Below are 13,292 nucleotides of genomic sequence, written 5' to 3' on the forward strand. Positions count from 1 at the left end.
ATAGGTACAACCACTCTTTGGTCATAAACCACGACCCCATCCACTTCTGTGATATGGCCCTTAACATCCCAATACGGGTGAATAGCCGTAGTGGCATCCGACTTGTATGTAGGCCAACCTTTTCTGATTAATGATAGGACTTCTCGACATATAGGGTCTAGCTGTTGGGCATTTCTCATCTCCAGGATCAGAGGATCTTCTCTCAGCACAGCAGCCGTAACTGATTCCACCTCCTGGATGAATAGTGTGTCTACTGATGAAGGTTCCTCTGCTGGTGCCCGAGACAAAGCGTCGGCTATGTGATTGTGTGACCCCTAGACATACTTCACGGTTGGTGCGTATCTCATAAGCCGGAGTCTCATCCTAAGTACTCGTACGGGCACTTGATCTAAGTCTTTAATACCCATGAGTCTGACTAATGGCTTGTGGTCCGTCTCAACAGTAAAAGACAGTCCTCAAAGAAATTGGTCCAGCTTGTCGCGGGCCCAGGCCATGGCCAATGCTTCCTTCTCAATAGTAGCGTAGTTTCGTTCTGTCTCTGTGAGGGATCTAGATGTATAATAAACTGGTCTTCTGTTACCATCTGACTGTACTTGGAACATGGTAGCCCCAAGTTTAGCCTGACTAGCATCTGTGCTCACGATTGTCTCCAGAGTGGGATTGTAGTGGGCCATGACCTGAGTGGAAGTAAGTAGGCCTTTAATCTTCTGAAATGCCTCTTCTTGGGGCTTGTGCCATATCCACTCCCTGCCCTCCTTCAGCAGCTCACGCATGGGGGCATTTATTGAGGCGAGATGGGGATGAACCGAGCCATTTGGTTGAGCATCCCATTGATTCTTCGCAGCTCAGTCTGGTTCTTTGGGGGAGGGAAGTCTTGAATAGCAGCAGTCTTAGCAGGATCCGGGCGGACGCCATTTCCATCTACAATATGTCCCAGAAACTTGACTTGCGATCTTCCTACTTCACACTTTGACTGATTTAGTGTGAGCCCTGCTCCCTGAAGTCTCAGCAGAACTCTCCTCAGAGCTTCGTCATGGGTGGCTCTATCTCTGCCATGAATCAGGATGTCATCCATGTGACAAATAACATTTTCCAAACCGCAAAGGAGCTTGCTCATTGCTCGTGAAAATATCTCCGGGGCACTGGATATGCCAAACGGCAGACGGTTGAATGAATATCTCCCAAAAGGTGTCAGAAAGGTAGTAAGCTTTTTGGAGTCTTGGTCGAGGTCGATCTGCCAAAATCCGCTATTGGCATCAAGTTTAGTAAATATTTTGCTGCCGCCCAAAAGAGCCAAGCTTTCATCTACTGATGGCATGGGGAACACTTCGCGTTTCACAGCTTTGTTTAATCCAGTCAAATCCACGCAGATTCGGATGTCTCCAGAAGGTTTTCGAACGGGCACCATGCCACTACACCACTCGGTAGCTTCAGCCATTGGTGAAATCACTCCCTGGACTACCATCTCCTCAAGTTTCCGTTTTGTCTTTTCTCGTAGAGGTAATGGTACCTTTCTTGGAGTGTAGATGCAGACTGGCTGGTAGTTTTCCTTCAGCGATATGCTGTATGAGTAGTCCTTCAGTTTTCCTAGTCCTTTAAAAAGTTCTGGGAATTCGCTCAGCATGTCCTTTGTAACTTCAGCTTGTTCCTTTACATTATATGTGACGAGTTTGAGCTTTTCGCAAGCCTTTCTGCTTAACAGCGAGGTTGCCTGGTTGCGAATCACAAACACAGTTTCCTTGTGTTTCCATGCTTTGTATTTGAGCTCAGCATCAAAGGATCCTAGGACGTGGAGCTCCTGGTCTCCTGGCCCAAAAAAGTGCGAATTAGTCTTCTCGAGTTGTATGTCTTTCAGCCAGGGCACCTTGTCACTAATCACCGTTCCATCAGCTCCAGTATCTAGTTTGAAACTTGTGTTGTGGCCATTTACTTCTATTTCTGCTTTCCAGGCATCCACTGTTAACTGGCCAATGCAGAACTCACCGTTGAATAATAGGTCTCCTGGGGTCTCTCTGACCTCCTGAATTGTCCTAGAACGACACTGCTTCTGGTAGTGTCCTACTTTTCGACACCTCCTGCACTCGGCGTCTTTAGCTGGGCAATCTCTCCTTGGGTTTGATGGTTCCCTTCCGCATCTTGAACACCTCGATTGTCCACCATATCTTTGGTTATATACGGGTAGGTTTCTCTCTTCATAGATTGGTGGGCTTGGTCCTGGTTTTTGCTCCTGGGTTTTCTTGTGCGTCCTACTGACTGCATCTACCCCTTTGGTCCCTGAACCACTCTTCCCCTCCAACTGCATCACCGAAGAGGTAACCTCGTCACTACGGCAAATTCTCACTGCTTGAGCTAAGGTCAATGTGTTTCTATGTGAAATCAACTTTTTGCGTACAGTGTCGTCTTTGACACCCAAAACTATTCTGTCCCTCAGCATCTCGTTGTAGGGAGAGTCACCCTCAGTGTTTCCAGCAGCTGAACAGTAATTATATGAACATCTGTCACCTAAAGCTCGCAGTTCTGCATAGAAAGTATCAAAAGATTCATCGGGTATCTGGTTTCGCACATTGAACTTGTAACGTTCGTGAACTACATTTCTCTCCCCTATGCAATATTGTTCCAAAATGTTCAGAATGGCAGTCAATGAGTTATCAGTATCATAAATCTCACTCGATTCTACAATTTGTGCAGCATTGTCACCCAAGGTATATAATAATAAGGCACGTTGATATTCTTCCTCTTCTTCAGCTAACCTAGACAACACATAGAAGGATTGCCATCTGCTTCGAAACCTTCTAAAATTGATCTAACGCTCGCCATCTAGAACAAGTTCACCTGGGGGTTCGATTCTCGGTGCATTACGTTGGACAATTACAGCTCTTTGATTGGCAACATCCTTCTCATCACCCATCACGCGAATTTTTCACGCCGCCACCATGTATGATATGGTGATGACATTAATTACTATCAATTTGTGTTCTAACATTAATTGTACGCAGCCATCATGTTTTGTAGCAAGAAACGGAAACCCTCTTTATTCTTCACAATCTAGCGAGCCTAATAACTATACAGTAATGATATATATATATATATATAACACATGTAGCGAGTCCGATAAAGCAATATACAACACATTATACCAATGATATACAGCCCCCATGGGGGGCTGTATATCATTGATTATACATATCCATAATTATTCCTTGTTTTTGTACACGTAGTTATTATGTGTCGCCATTATCTAATCATATGTTGAGGGCGGGGCCTGTTTTTCATTACAAACTCTCATGTACATATCTTGCTATTCTCTTCAACCTGATTGAACTTGCTAAGGCCAGCCCTCTCAAATATAAATACCCTGCCTGTATGGATATGTTCATTCTTGTTTACAATACAAGACATACTGCGATCTTCACTAGATATTTCTACGAACATCAACTAGCTCAACTTCACCTGCATTGCACCAGCGCACACACACACATCGCACCAGCGCACACACACATCGCACCAGCACACATCGCACCAGCACACACATCATACCAGCACACACATCACACCAGCACACATCACACCAGCACACACATCATACCAGCACACACATCACACCAGCACACATCGCACCAGCATACACACACATCGCACCAGCACACACACACATCGCACCAGCGCGCACACACATCGCACCAGCACGCATCACACCAGCACACACATCGCACCAGCACAAATCGCACCAGCATACACACACATCGCACTAGCGCACACACACACCGCACCAGCACACACACACACATCGCACCAGCACACACGCACCGCACGCACATCACGCACACAGTGCACCAACATCTCAGATGACACCAGCATCTCAGATGACACCAGCATCTCAGATGACACCAGCATCTCAGATGACACCAGCATCTCAGATGACACCAGCATTACAGTGTACCGGCAACACATTTGCATCTCTCTGGTCATATCCACCAGTCAGGATCCAGAAGACGTGGTATTTTTCCCTTACCCAAGCAGCAACAAGTTAGGAGTTGCAATCTCCTTAAAAACAGAAGGTCAGGGATCAGACTATTGAACTCAAAACCCCTGGAATGGCCGAGGTCACTCGCGAGTAAGGAAATCCGGCCGACGCCATGTTCAGTTAGCATTTGAGTTAATTTCATTGTGTTCAAAGTGAGAAAGAAATCTAATTTCAGATTTAACAGCTATGGAAGATCACTAATACACCGCTAACTCAAAGGAACATTACTGAGGTTACTACTAATAATTTATGTAAGAGACAGAAGGCTGTAGGTGCACAGTGCTATTGCTATTCCATAAACTGCAAAAACCGCAGGAATGGACTTTCAAAGGAACGGGCATGACAGTTTACAAGTGAGTCACTTCTACTACTAGTTTTATTACAATTGCTAAGGTCTACGGCTACTACTAGTTGTGCTACTACTAGTTAGTACTGCCCCTAGTTAGTTCTACTCAGGCCTACCAACTCAGGAGTGGGACAATGCGTGAGATTTGGTTTTGGGGCAATTGATGTATCAATGATAGTATATATAAAATTGTGAAAATTGGGGCAAAAATCTCACGCATTTCTCATGCTTTTTCATTTTTTCTTTGGGGTGATTGCGTGAGTCTCACGCCCAATGCGTGAGAGTTGGCAGGTATGGTTCTACTACACGAGTCACTGGGTGGGTGAAAGTCGATCAGTGTCAGGCCCCCCTTGGGGGGGGGCTGTATATCATTGGTGTCACTACTGAGTGTAGGAGTTTGACTGTATGTTGGCGGTGATTAGATGAATTTATAAGCTAGTGAGTGAACTTTTTCTTCTTTCAGAACGAAGGCTTTTTATTATTTAAGTCTGGGATTTTTTATTATATTAATATTTAGGAACTATAAACCATTACGTTATTTTACATAGCGATATGGTAGCATTTTGACCTGTTTTATTTTCGCTTATTTCATTAGTTGTATTGTTGTACTATGTTGATGTGAATAAGACATTGATTTTTGTTGATTTTATGTAATTGTTATAATTGATGTTTTTGTTTAGGTGGTTGGAATGATAATCCTACTGTTACTCAGTTTAAGGCTACCTTTCGCAAACCTATCAGCAAATGTGGTGCAAAATCAGATGCTGGTAAGACAGGTAATGTTACTGCTCAAAACGAGATTCTCATCATACAGGCTACTCCAGAAGTTGATCAGTTTGTGGATCTCACAATGATTTCAGATGTCAAATTTCTGTTATAGGTAACAGTATAGTCTATATAGCTGGCTACATTGTGCATAAGCTAACTAAAGTGCTGTCGTGACATTGGCCGTCAGTCGCTGGTTACCACTAAGTCAAGTATCCAGTACCGACATCTCTATACTCTACTCGAGCTACAAAACAATGAAGGATTGGTGCGTCCATCAGACGGTGTCATCAGGATCCTGTTAGTTGCAGATCGATACTTTCATATTAATGCAAAGCTAGATCCACTCCATTGTGTGGTGTATGTTGTCAGTAGTGTAGGATCTAGTGATGTGCTATGCCTTTTCCAAAGGTGTACATTCAAACTGCAAGGTGCATATTTGTGGCATAAAATACTAAAGCAGTACTTTTTAAAGGCCAGTAACAATGTAATCACTGTAATGTTCATCTGTAGCTGTTGTGCTGTTATTCCTAATCTGATTCAGTTCTAAGAAGCTCTGATGCACCTTGGCTCAATATTCAGCAGTATACAAATCTCCTTTTACACAGTTTCTGTAACGTGTATGTTAAGTTTAATCATCTGATTATACTAATTCCTGCATTTCCTTGTTTGCATTATTTTGATTATCCTCTATTACAACTGTTTTTAATTTCCGTTCAGTTGTTGCAGTAGTTTATTCCATCTTTTACAGATACTGTATTATATATGTCATACATTCATGAGCTATTAGCACTTAAATCTTGAAAACCGTTTCTGTTTTGGCAGCATATGTGTTGTTTTTATCGATATACTTCATGTGCTAAGTTTCTCCATTATGGTTTATGCATATGTAACATAATTTTTAATATAATGGAGCAGTCGTTCTTTGCCTGAATATATCATTTGCTGGGTTTATGCATCTGTAATACAACAGTTTATATGACTAATATGGTCCACGAAAATCTATTTTACATCTACTTATCATTTATTATATCCCACTCCATATGTTATAAACATGTTTTCTTCTATCAGGGTACGCTAAACGTTGTGTAGGAGGAGTTTTCATTAACACCCAGCTGGAAAATAATTATTCAACATGTACATTTGTCATTTTTCACTGTTTGTTTACAAACGGAACTAGTATACTCTAGTTCCGTAGTAGCTCTCCAATTTGGCGCATGCATTACGTATCACTATCAATGTAAAAGTCACGTGATTGCCATTCCAGGGGTTTTAAGTTCAATGGATCAGACAACCGCTCTTAGCCTACTTACCTAAATCCACTTTAGCTGTTCTGTTGCACGCAATACAAATGTATGGGACACGACCCCTTTAGCCTTTGTACTAGGTAGTTATATCAATTATGCTACTGAATGAGTGAGATGGATGAAGTGTATTGAGTCGACAGTGTAAGGCTATGTGGTTTATGTGCTAAAAGTATATGCTCAGCTCGCCGCATAATAAACTATTATTTGATGCACTCAGCACCTTTTAACACAGTACATGAAGTACATATTGTTGCAGTGTGTCATAAATATGTGTTAATTGGACTCGCTACAGCTCAGAGCAGGCAAGGGACACAAATCCCAGTATCAATGAGAGTTGACCTTTTGCCATGAAACAACTTAGTTGCCTCACAGACTTTAACAAAGTCAATGTGCTGACACCAGATATATATATATATATATCTGGTTAGTTATATATATATATATATAACTAACTAGAGTGTTGGAATAGGTTAATGTTACTTACCTTTCTTCCAGATTGGTGTTTTTCTCTGGGGTCACGACAGGTCTGTTTTGTGTTTCTGAACTCGTCAGGTGACTTGCGTTAAATGGCTGGTGGAATTGCCTCTCCTGGTGCGGTTGGTGCTATTCGTAGCTCCACCTTTGCCAATGTTGGAACTTAGATGTATATGAAAAAAGGTTTTGCATTTACGATGGAATATGTGCTACTACATACTTTGAGGCTAATATTTTGAGGCTATTTTGATTACTCACGGTTTCTCTTCATTTGCACTAAAAGTGTAAATTGCATTGCGTAAAAGTTTTGCTTACCTAAAAAATTGTTTAGACGCTAATATCGACTAGCTCAGCTGTGCAGAAGAGGAGTTGAGGTCAGAAGACTATAGTTATAGTTTCAAATGAAGACAACAACCAAAAAGCAACTGGTTGAGCAAACGATGCTAATATTTTTGTTTTTAAAATGCTAATTTTCGTTTCTGATGTATTATAAATATGGTTTGTTTATGTCACTCATTCTTGAATATATATATGTAGCCCTTAATAGATTATGTTGTATAATGCTTGTTTTGCCGTTAACTTTTCAGTCTATGGTAAGCTCATGTTATCTCGCAGCTTACGAATGAACGGATAAAAAAGTAACGACGTCCTCGCTAGCTTCATGAAAACAACATAATTTGTCTCCCAGTCTGCAATCACCCATAATACAACAGATTATTATTATATAATTTATAATAAAAATACCCTATGGTGGACAGTAGCAAATGTTAATTGGTACTGTAAAAAATTGTTTGGACTGTTTATAATGTTTGTTAGTGTGCCGACAGCCATATTCATCTGGTGAAAGCTGCACTTCATGGCTATGCCGAAGTTCAATCCACCTACAGAGTTTGATTTCATTCCAAAACACTAGGACGGTGAAGTACCAGGTAGGAGTGCTACTTCTATTTTGCACAATTGAAAGATGAGAGTGAGGACATAGAGATAAACAGCTTTTTGAATTGCATGTGGGCAAATAGCAAGTATACTAAAAGGATTAGGTCTCTCTAATGAGAACCATGCAAAATATGCAAAAGTCAACGAAAAACTTGACAAATACTTTTCACTTAGAAAGTATGTTATATTTGAGAGAGCAAGGTCTTTTAACCCAATTAGCTGTCAGGAGAATCGGTAGAGCAACATGTAAGAACTTTGAACGTAATTCGCCGACAAATGCGACATTGAGGAGCAGAAATCGGAACAAGTGAGAGACAAAATTGTAGTTGGAGTAGTCATACCTCGACATACAAGCTTGATGCATCCTAGAAGTGACATCACAGGTCACTTTACTCGCATCTCAAGGCACTATTTCTTACATAAATTAACTAAGTACACGTTAATTTATTACCATATTATGAAAAATCACCCAAAGAGGATATCACGGCGGAAAGAGTGTTTTTAATTGTTTGAATTTAGTACCTACAATAACAATGTAGCGAACGCCCATTTAGCTGTTATGATCTGCAATGAAATGTAACATCGCTATATACACTATCCACAAATGTTTTTACCTTTGAGACAGATGTTGGGAACAATGGCCATCTGAGAGAGACTTGAGAGCAACAGTACACACAACCTTTTTGACTGTACATAATAGAAGCTTTGAATTTAACTTCGATAAATTTAGCTCACTGAACACACTGGAAGCCTAGTTTTAATCTGTTAGTAAACTTACTTTAATTTTGTCGTCATATTTTCTTTAGTATCTGTTTCTGGTTGTGCGCTTTTCCATCACATTACTATAACTTTTAACCAACCTTTTAAAAACCTTTTTCATATTAATTCGAGGAAAAAGATCGAGTGATTCTTTTTTCGAAGGTGGCCTTTCACATACTTGGCCATATAGTGTAGTGGTCATCAAGACCCGGTTCATGCGCTCGCATCTGAAAGATCACTCTTATTTCAAGGAAGCTTGCTAAAAAGCCTGAGCGTATCTCGAGTTTTTCGCATGTTGAGGCACTCGTATGTCGAGGCGTGACTGTACTTGATAGCGTCGTAGCTAAAGAGATGCAAAAGATGGATATTACAAAATTAGTTGAAGGAACCGCTATAGCGATGACATGACAGGCTTAGCATGATGACATGACAGGCTTAGCACGTTGAAAGAAACTATAGAGAATTGCAAGGCTTGCATGATAGGGGCGGCAGTAGTAGCGTAAGTGATACTAAGTCAGTGGATGCGTTGAAACAGAGACGTCAGCAGAATAGGGCAGAGCCTGCTAAAATCAAGCACTCACAAACCTTGTCTTTGCCATTGCGGTCCCTTAACACATAATCTAGGGAAGTGCCCTGTGCCCACCATAACCTGCCAGAAGTCCCAGAAGAAAGAACATTTTGCTAGGCTCTGTAAATCAAAGCAGTCAGCAATACACGCTGTGGATGAGAGTAATGATACTAATGAAGAGACGTAAAGAATGGAAAGCGTATTTTCTGGTGAGGTACACGAATATGACTGGAAATTCCCCTGTCATACAGCCCACGACCAAAGTGATATTGGAAAAAAGAAAAGGTATTTATGGTTGAGAAATGCAATATTAGCAGTCAAATGGCACTGCAGTGCAATAGGATAACTGCAATGGTAGCTGTAATGTACTGGGTGTGGGTGTTATTATAACAAACAGCAATAATGAAAAGAAAATATTATATGTTTATATCCCTCCCCCTGCAATAGGAAAAATGCAATATTGGCCAATATTAGAAGTAAAATGCACTGATATTATTAGAATAACCAATACTACTAATATAGTAATACAGTAATAATAGAAAACCAATGCACAATTTTGTTTACATTTCAAAACGTCATAGCTAACAATATCAAGAAGTTGTGATATTTATATAGATTTTTAGAAAATCAATTTAAAAAAGTGTTTGGTCATGACAAACAGCAATAATGAAAGGAAAAGATTATATGTTTATATCTCTTCCCCTGCAATAGGAAAAATGCAATATTAGAAGTAAAATGCACTGATATTATTAAAATAACCAATATTATTAATATAGTAATACAGTAATAATAGAAAACCAATGTATAATTTTGTTTACATTTCAAAACGTCATAGCTAACAATATCAAGAAGTTGTTATATTTATATAGATTTTTAGAAAATCTATTTAACAAAACTATTTAGAAAAAAATAATAACAGTAACATATTGCCCATCATCGATGTTGTTAGTGTGACTATAACACTTCAATAGCCATCCAAACTTATAATTAAATACTGTAATAATCTCATAAGAATCATTAGAAAGAAATCTCATCGTCATTTCCTCTACTTACACTGCTTTGGACATCAGTTAGAATACCAAAGTACTCAAAAGTTTCCAAAAAGTCAGTTACTTTGAAATCAGCAAAAAAGAAATGATTTCAGTACGTCTACGTTAATTACAGAAACCTTCGGCAATTCGCCAATGCTATAGACTGGTGAAATGTGCACGTTATTTTTTCGTGAAATGCGCACGACTTAATGGTTCTCTGTCGCTCGACGGTTCGTTTGCTGGTCTTAATTTTGATAAAAGCAATGCTTGGCATGTTTTAATACCGATTTTCAGCCAAATTAATCTGTCTATTTGTGTATAATCCGATCAGATGGGTATAAGGTTTAGGATTATGTGGATAATTTTCAAAGACTTGGTAACTTAGTTGAATATGTTTTAATGTGTTTTGTATCATTATTATACTTAAACGACTCTACACAAAAATAGTTAAATTTGTTGATGAGATTTCGGTACAAGGGTTTGCGACATTGTTGATGAATAATTTTCGTGAGTTGTGTGCACATGCATTTATCATAAAACTCTCAAACATTCGCTCCGCTCGTTTGGTCGTGGGACAAGGAGGGTAGGAGGGACTATGTATTCCTAGGTTAGGTAAGTGAATCCAGTGACAATGCTATATGAACTAAGACAGTCAAGGTACTTACTTAAGGTTACTTACTTATTTGCTTCAAAAATGACAATGGTGCAGATGTTTCAATCTTCATAAACTTTGCCGGAATGTTCCTTTATAACCACTCGATAAATGCCTTATGGGCCCTAGTAATGCTTATATTAATGTTCTAGATTATTTAACACCTAAGCTTACTGCAGCAAATGGTTTTGTGAATAATAAATTGTATGTTGTTAATGCTTACAAAGCTCTTGAGTTGAAGTGCTGTAGGGCTCAACCTAGTGTCTTGCAATTGTGACATAGATGTAGTGCAGTCCGATTCTGTAAAATATTTTCTAAAAGAGTTCAAGGTTTTCTGGGTTGGGAAGAATGAGCCAAAAGTCTGAAGTGAAAATTAAAACTTTTGAGATTTTTTTACAGATTGATGCGCTCCCATGGTATAGTTGCTCTCAAGCCAAATGACTGCGGATGAGTATGTATAGATTACACTAAGTTGAACAAAGTTGTGAGGCGTGAATTGTACCTTATGGCTGATATAGATGATAGTCTAGCAAAACTGGGTAAAATGTTCATAAATTAGATGCAAATTCTGTTTTTCATCAAATTCCTTTGTGTAATGAGACTAAATTGCTGACTAAGTTTTTAAACCCATTTGGGTGTTTGCTTTAACCAGCTCCCTTTTGGATAGTCTTCTAGTCCAAAGATTTATTCTAAAGCTATGTCAGAGGTCTTGGAAGGTTTAGATGGTTTGAATGAAATCAAACTCTGTAGGTGGATTGAACTTCGGCATAGCCATGAAGTGCAGCTTTCACCAGATGAATATGGCTGTTGGCACACTAACAAACCTTGTAAACAGTCCAAACAATTTTTTTACAGTACCAATTAACATTTGCTACTGTCCACCATGGGATATTTTTATTACAAATTATATAATAATTAGAAATTCCCCTGTCATACAGCCCATGACCAAAGTGATAATGGTATTATTATTACATGTAGAAATGCAATATTAGAAGCAAAATGGCAAGCTCCTATGTAATATATATACTGTACACATATATATATATACATACGTATATACATACATACATATGTACATACATACGTATATACATACATATAAACATATATACATACATCTATACATATATGTAGCTGGGGGGCTGTATATAGCAACCATAGCATACCAGGTCATAGCAACCAATATTAAGAGGTTGTGATATTTATCTAGATTTCTTGACTATTGACTAGACCTAGTGTTATTGTTCACACGGATGAGGCCTGTATCTATGGTTCCTCAGTTGACGAGGGTCATAGACGCGTTAAAGCAGTCCTGGAGAGATGGTACAGGATTGTGTAACTTTTACCAATTCCAAATGTGAATTTTCAAACTCGCCGATCAAGTTTCTATGTCATGCATTCTCTGCAGGAGATATTGGGCAAGCCCTGAAGCTGTACAAGGTATTAAAGATTTAAGACACTCCAAATGTGTCGGGATGTTCATAGTTTTCTTGGGTTAGCGAACCAACTTGTTAAGTTTACACCTAGACTAGCGGAGTTGATGAAGCCCTTGAGAGAGTTGTTGTGGAAAGGAAATGCTTGGTTTTAGGGTAAGGCTCAAATGGAATCATTTGCAAGCATTAAAGAAGAATTATCAAAGTCAGCCTGTTTCGATGCTTACAACCCTACTTCTGTGACCATTATTCAAACTTATGCTTGTAAAAATGGCCTTGGGGCAGTACTCATTCAAGTACAGTCAGATGAAAGTAACAAGGTTGTGGCTGCTGCCTTCAGGTCTCTCACGTACACCGAATCTCGTTACTCCACCATAGACTACCTTGTCTGTGCTGCCCAAGGTGTTGGCACCCCAGTTGCGAAGCGAAAAAGGATAGAACATAAAGGCAAAGGAGTAAAGAGATCTATGACAATCATTATGCAAGAGATCTGCAGCCTCTGGAAATGAATGAGAGTTTTTGTTAAAGATTCAAATAGCAAGGCTACAGTGACACAGCTTTTAGCTCAAACACCCAGGTCTTATACCGTGAGGATGGTGAGGGGGTACAGAAGTTCGGTGAAACTGTCGAGATCTCAGGCCTTTAGTATCTAGGTTGTCACCCCTTCAAGAAAGCGAGTCCTGCTAGTTGGTTGGTTAACAGTTCTCGTGATTAACTGCCAGTCAGTAGTAGCTCACCCGCTTTAGGTTTTACAGACAGTAGTCACTATGCCCGAAGATCGCAAAATATAGGCGTCATTCATTTCACCCGTGAAAAGGTTAAATCTATCTTCCGAAAATTATAACGAGGTGTTTGAAAAATACAATGACACTCTTTATTTGCATGTTACTTCTAATAAATCGTCACTATAGAGAAAGTGTTAAAAATAGAGCGCCATGGCGTTCAAATAAAAGTTTTATGATATATTTCTATCTCAACCTCCCCGGTATATATCCCA

The 13,292-nt window shown here is 39.5% G+C and overlaps 1 long non-coding RNA gene across 1 annotated transcript; it reads left to right on the plus strand.

Moving 5' to 3' along the window:
• Positions 1-3,249: 3,249 nt before the first annotated feature.
• LOC137387522 (uncharacterized) lies at positions 3,250-6,094 on the plus strand. The gene is made up of 3 exons (XR_010977916.1): positions 3,250-4,377; positions 5,051-5,146; positions 5,251-6,094. It is a non-coding gene; the product is annotated as an uncharacterized lncRNA (long non-coding RNA).
• Positions 6,095-13,292: the final 7,198 nt, after the last annotated feature.

Source organism: Watersipora subatra, chromosome 2, assembly GCF_963576615.1.
Source record: "Watersipora subatra chromosome 2, tzWatSuba1.1, whole genome shotgun sequence".
Classification (NCBI taxonomy): Eukaryota; Metazoa; Bryozoa; class Gymnolaemata; order Cheilostomatida; family Watersiporidae; genus Watersipora; species Watersipora subatra.